General features: G+C 43.1%; 1 pseudogene; it reads left to right on the top strand.

Annotated features, from left to right (window-relative positions):
• Nucleotides 1–3,365: 3,365 nt before the first annotated feature.
• On the top strand, nucleotides 3,366–5,428 carry LOC150039806 (stromal interaction molecule 2 pseudogene; annotated as a pseudogene).
• Nucleotides 5,429–6,692: the final 1,264 nt, after the last annotated feature.

Below are 6,692 nucleotides of genomic sequence, written 5' to 3'. Positions count from 1 at the left end.
CTAAACACTAAAAAGGAAGCAAGAAGAGAGACTATGAACTGGCATTTATCCAGTCTACAATATTTACTGATGCTTCATGGCAGTCTGTTTCTACCTAAGGTGGAGTAAGCTGCACTGAGCTCTGTTTCTGTATGAAGCCAATCCAAAAATATTCAAGCAAACCACATTAAAGCACTTTGAAGACAACCTATTTGAGAGAATGGAGTCAGTGAATGCACAGACCAAGGCAAAGAAAGAAGGGAGCTAGGTGGTGCACACTCCAGGTTCCCAAGATGCAATGGTGAGTAAAACAGGCTGATGGAAGCGAGGAGGATGAGTGTCACGTGACAGCGCACTGGAGAGTTCAGACTGGTATGAGGGAAATCCAGGAGAGCTACACAGGACCCCCTTGCATATGTAACGGAGCAGTGGATCACGTGTGTTCAGAAAGGAGCCTGACATTGAGGAATAAAACACATGAAGAGATGACAGGAAACTACCTATTGTTCACACACTGCCAGGAAGTGATGTCTTTACAGAACAGAGGACATCAGAGATGCCTTGCTACAGCAGGGCAAAATTAACACTCCATAAATCCTGCCCTGAAATATCCAACAATTTATAAAACCAAGAGAGGAAGAACCAACTTTCTTGTAAGTGATCTAATTATTGCCAAAAATAGGGCTCAAGAAATCTAATTACACATTACAGAGATAAAAGTTTGAAATCATACGGAAGGTTGATGAGCATAGCAAATGTTAACCCATGTGTTAAACATCAGTGTTTTATCTGAGTAGTCCTAATTACAAGTCATTTGTTTTCCTCTGACATTTCTTACAAGTGAATAAAAGAAAGAAACCCCATGCCAATAGATATGCATGCCAGTAGTTCATCTCTTATAATCCTATTTACTCAAGAGGCTCAGAGGATCTTGGTTCATAGCTACCAGGGGTAGGTAAATATAGAAGAACTTTACCTTCAGTTAGTCATCAAAAAACTAGAAAGTAGAGGATCAAGTGGTACAGAGCCAGCCATAAGTAAACAACCAAGCAAGTTTTTGAGGATTGGATTTCAAGCCTTACTATACACACACACACACAGTGATCAAATTAGTGCCAGAAAGTATCCTCTCTAAGAAGGAATCTAGGGCTGGGAGTTTGGCCTAGTGGTAGAGTGCTTGCCTAGCATGCACGAAGACCCCGGTTCAATTCCTCGTTACCACATACATATATACAAAAAAGCCAGAAGTGGTGCTGAAGCTCAAGTGATAGAGCTCTAGCCTTGAGAAAGTCCAAGGAGAGTGCTCAAGCCCTGAGCTCAAAGCCCAAGACTGGCAAAAAAAAAAAGAAGGAATCTAGTAGGCTGAAGAGACCCCTCTCTAGATTTCCCCCTAATTTCCTGAGTAAGCTGTGGGCTGTAAATTCCTGACAGAAGAACAAAGGCAAGAAACCAGGTGAAAATGTTACAATTTTATTGGCCTCTTGCATATGGCCAGCTTGTGCCTTATGGTCAAATTACTAAAAAAAAAAAAACCCTGCTAACTGAAGGGTCGGGGCTCTCAATTCTAACCTGCTGTGTGGCTGATGATTAGGAGCCCAGGCTCAAGCTTGCAATAAAAGGCTCTCAGGTGTTTACATCAGCTCCTAGCTACTCAGGAGGCTGAAATGTGAGGAACAAGGTTCAAAGCCAGCCGCAGAACAAAAGGACTTGAGACACTTTATCTTCAATTAATCTCTAGAAAGCGGGAAGTGGGGCTTGGCTCAAGAGTAGGGAAGCTGAAGAACTCAAGAACAACACCTAGGGAAGCTGAAGAACTCAAGGACAACACCTAGGGTAGGGTGGTAAACTTGAGCTGAAGAGCTCAGGGACAGTGCCCAGGCCGAGTTCAAGACCCATGACCCACCCCCCATAAATTACAAGATGTGGTTTAACAGATGCCAGAGGAAATATTTTAAAAGTAGTTTTCACAGGTATTAAAACTCCATCTTGCACACTGAAGTCATCATACAGAGAAAATCAGAGCTTTTATATTTGTGTTTATTCTTTATTTAACTTAAACTACTATAGTTGAGTATCAAATACATATTTTAAGTACTAATATCTTCACTGGGCTAGAAATAAAATATGAAAACACTTTCTAGAAGAAAAATTGCTTATGTCTCAAAAGATGATATTGATATGATCAGAGGGATCCTAATACTGAATTAAGCAAAAGAAAAAGTATCATCAGCTGGGCTCTAGTGGCTCACAACTGTAATCTTAACTACTCAGGAGGCTGAGGTCTCAGAATCCCTGCTTGAAATCAGCTTAGGAATCAAAGTCTATGGGACTTATCTCCAACAAACCTCCAAAAAACTAGAAGTGGAGCTGTGGCTCAAATGGGAGAGTGCTAACCAAGAGCAAAAACATATAGGTGCCCAACTCTGAGTTAAAGCCATAGGATCATCACCAACAAGCAACACCAACAAGAAGAAAAACAAGTATTCTCCTAGATACAAAAGGACCCAAGAGGGTATTAATCTATTTATTAAGGAAAAGCTTTCTCTGGCAAGAAAGCAGTAAATCATGTGAGAGAGTTCAATGGAAATTTTCTTCTGTACATTAGCTTTATTTTTTTTCTTTTTTTAAATTTTTTATTGTAATTAATAAAAGGGTTACATGATATTTGCCAGATAGAAGGTGCATTAATTCACATACATTGATACCCTTTCACATGTCTTGGTACCCATTACCCTCCCCCCACACCCCCCATCCGTCTTGGTTTTCCCCCCTTCCCTATCAAATTTCAAATAACCAAATACAAATAAATTCAATATATCAGATAACAAAGTGAGAGACTGTAACAATATGAGGTACCCAAGGGACAGCAAAGGAGATGAGAGACAACATAGTACATTAAGGACAACAATCATTCGTTATGTGGCTTTTGTTTCAATATCCTGGAGGTCCTTTCAATTAGCTTCATACTATATGGCCTTACGTATCAAGATTTTGCTCTATTGCAGATCTCTGCTAGTAGACCCCAAGGTTTCTACTGATTATGATGAATGAGGGAAACCATTGAGCCTAAGTTCCTTTGAGTCTGGCGCCTCACAGGGCCAGCGAGTGGCCGGAGGCCAGGGCGCCTCCGCCGCGCGGTCCCCTCGCCCCGCATCCCTCCGCAATGCTGGCCCTGGCCTCAGGCTGACTGCCTGGGCAGCGCTGGGCTGCGCTGCTGGTGTTCGGGCTCCTGGTGACTGGAGCCATGGACAGATGCGACCTGGTGCCCAGACACCTCCGCCGGCGACGGTCTACTGGCTAGGCCGGGGCGGCCACTTCTCCAGCGCCAGTGGTGGGCGATCGCCCGGCGCTGCTGACAGATCCCTGCATGTCACTGAGTCCACCATGCTTCACAGAAGAAGACAGATTTAGTCTGGAAGCTCTTCAGACGATCCATAAACAAATGGATGATGACAAAGATGGTGGGATTGAAGTAGAGGAAAGCCATGAATTTATCAGGGAAGATAGGAAGTATAAAGATGCGACTAATACGCATAGCCATCTGCACAGAGAAGACAAGCCTATTACTGTTGAGGATTTGTGGAAGCGATGGAAAGCATCGGAAGTTCATAACTGGACCCTTGAAGATCCCCTTCAGTGGTTGATAGAATTTGTGGAACTCCACAATATGAGAAGAATTTTAGAGACAATAATGTCAAAGGAACAACACTTCCCAGGATCACAGTACATGAGCTTTCATTTATGATTTATCAGTTGAAAATCAACGACCGGAGTCACAGACAGAAACTACAGCTCAAGGCCCTGGATGTGGTTTTATTTGGACCTCTGACGCGTCCACCCCATAACTGGATGAAGGATTTTATTCTCACAGTTTCTAATCTAATTGGTGTTGGAAGATGCTGGTTTGCTTATACACAGAATAAGACATCAAAAGAACATGTTGCAAAAATGATGAAAGACTTAGAGAGTCTACAAACTGCAGAACAAAGTCTTACGGACTTACAAGAGAGGCTTGAAAAGGCACAGGAAGAAAACAGAAATGTTGCTGTCGAGAAGCAAAATCTAGAGAGCAAAATGATGGATGAAATCAATTATGCCAAGGAGGAGGCCTGTTGGCTGCGAGAGCTCAGGGAAGGAGCTGAGTGTGAACTGAGCAGATGTCAGTATGCAGAGCAGGAATTGGAGCAGGTTCGCATGGCTCTAAAAAAGGCTGAAAAAGAATTTGAACTGCGAAGCAGCTGGTCTGTTCCAGATGCTCTTCAAAAATGGCTTCAGTTAACCCATGAAGTAGAAGTACAGTACTACAACATCAAAAGACAGAATGCTGAAATGCAGTTAGCTATCGATAAGGATGAGGCAGAAAAAATTAAAAAGAAGAGAAGCACCGTCTTTGGGATGCTGCACGTTGCTCATAGCTCCTCCCTAGATGAAGTAGATCACAAGATTCTAGAAGCAAAGAAAGCTCTCTCAGAGTTGACAACTTGTTTACCAGAACGACTTTTTCGCTGGCAACAGATTGAGAAGATCTATGGCTTTCAGATAGCCCATAACTCGGGACTCCCCAGCCTGACCTCTTCCCTTTATTCAGATCACAGCGGGGTAGTGCTGCCCCTAGTTTCCATTCCACCCTACCCAATTGCTGGAGGGGTTGATGACTTAGATGAAGACACACCCCCAATCGTGTCTCCATTTCCTGGGACTGTGGCTAAACCTGCTGGATCTTTAGCCCGAAGCAGCAGCTTGTGTCTCTCTCACCCTAGCATTGTGCTCTCTTCACCACAGTCCCAGCGAGCCCAGCTTCCTCCACATGCTTCTCATCCAGCCCATCCTCATCATCCTCACTGGCCTCAGCATCCCCAGCACTCATTGCCTTCCCCGGATTCAGACATCCTCTCAGTGTCAAGTTGCCCTGCACTCTATCGGAATGAAGAAGAGGAGGAGGCCATTTATTTCACTGCCGAAAGGCAATGGGAAGTGCCAGACACAGCTTCAGAATGTGACTCCTTGAACTCTTCCATTGGAAGGAAGCAGTCTGCTCCCCCAAGCCTCGAGATATACCAACCAGTGTCTCCTTGGAAGATATCCAGAGATGAGCTCTCCCTAGAGGATTCTTCCAGAGGAGATACACCCGTGACGGCAGATCTCTACCTGGGCTCTCCTGATTGTGTAGGTCTGACAGAAACGAAGAGTATGATCTTCAGTCCTGCAAGCAAAGTGTACAACAGCATCTTGGAGAAGTCCTGTAGCATGAACCAGCTCTCTAGTGGCATCCCGGTGCCTAAACCTCATCACACATCATGTTCCTCCACTGGCAAGGAAAGCAAACCAGTTCAGGAAGCCCCAAGTGTTACCAGGATAAGCAGCATCCCCCATGACCTTTGTCATAATGGAGAGAAAAGCAAAAAGCCATCAAAAATCAAAAGCCTTTTTAAGAAGAAGTCTAAGTGACCTACCTAGCTGTTTTGTTGGGATTCCATTTCAGTAGCACCTGTACACGTTTTTTTCCATCCATCTTCTACTCCCTATTTTTGTTTTAATTTTAGGACTGCAATTAACTCCATTGGGGCTTTCAAAACTGGATGCCATAGTGGAATGTCCTGCAAGGCAACTGTCTACTCTCTGCTTATTTAAGTGACTACATAGCCAATTCATCAAGCCAATTACTGAAAAATCATTAAGAGATGAGGCAGTTTAGAGTCATTTCCTGCCTATTTATTTCTGCATTTTTGATGGTGATGTATATACAATATTTTGTTGAAAGCCACTATGGACTTACAAGCTTTAATGGACTAGTAAGGCAGCATGGGCTTGCAAAAATTTCTTGTTTCCACAGAGCTATTTACATGATGGACTATATAACTTAAAAAAAGTAAAACTAATTGCACTACTGTTTTCCAGACTGGAAAAAAAAATCTCTGCAAGTTAAACTGTATAGTTTGTAAAATGACTGTGGATAGGGGACTGTTTTCACTTTCAGATCAAAATGGGTTTTTAAGTAGAAAATAGGGTTTCTAATTGACTTGATTTCTGGAAACGAAAACCCATGCTTTTATTATGGGACGCTTCTTCAAAATGCATTTAATATAAAGGTTCGAGTCCTGCTATAAAGATCATGTTTTGTTTTCCCCAGGGCTTTCACTGGGATTTACTGCATTTCAGACTGTATGATAAAAATATAAATAATTTAAGGAGAGAAACCTCTTGATTCCTTATGTGAATGGAAGAGCTAAAGCTTGATTGAAGGACTTAAAACATTCACAAGCTGAAACTGAGGTGGGGAGTGTGGGGATTCAGACCCTTGTTTACAGACTTTGAATAACTGCAAAGGACTTATGGTTTGTGAAAAATTTGTACTGTGGAAAAGATAATAAATTGGAGACCATATTGAAAAAAAAAGAAGCAAGGTACACTGGGGGGAGAGGGGGAGCGGGGACTCACGCCTATAATTCTAGCTACTCAGGAGGCTGAGATCTGAGGATCAAGGTTCAAAGCCAGTGCGGGCACAAAAGGACCTAAGACTCTTGTTTCCAATTAACTTCTAGAAAACGTGAAGTGGGCCTTAGCTCAAGGGTAGGGAGGTAGCCTTGAACTGAAGAGCTCAGGGACAGTGCCCAGGCCGAGCTCAAAACCCATGACCCCCCCCACACACACAAAAAGAAGCAATGTACCCACTACCTGATGAATGTCACTGTAAGCCCTCTGTACATCACTCC

This window comes from Megascapheus bottae, unplaced genomic scaffold, assembly GCF_031878675.1.
Source record: "Megascapheus bottae isolate mThoBot1 unplaced genomic scaffold, mThoBot2.hap1 HAP1_SCAFFOLD_164, whole genome shotgun sequence".
NCBI lineage: Eukaryota > Metazoa > Chordata > Mammalia > Rodentia > Geomyidae > Megascapheus > Megascapheus bottae.
This window is presented reverse-complemented; position numbering and strand designations above follow the sequence as displayed.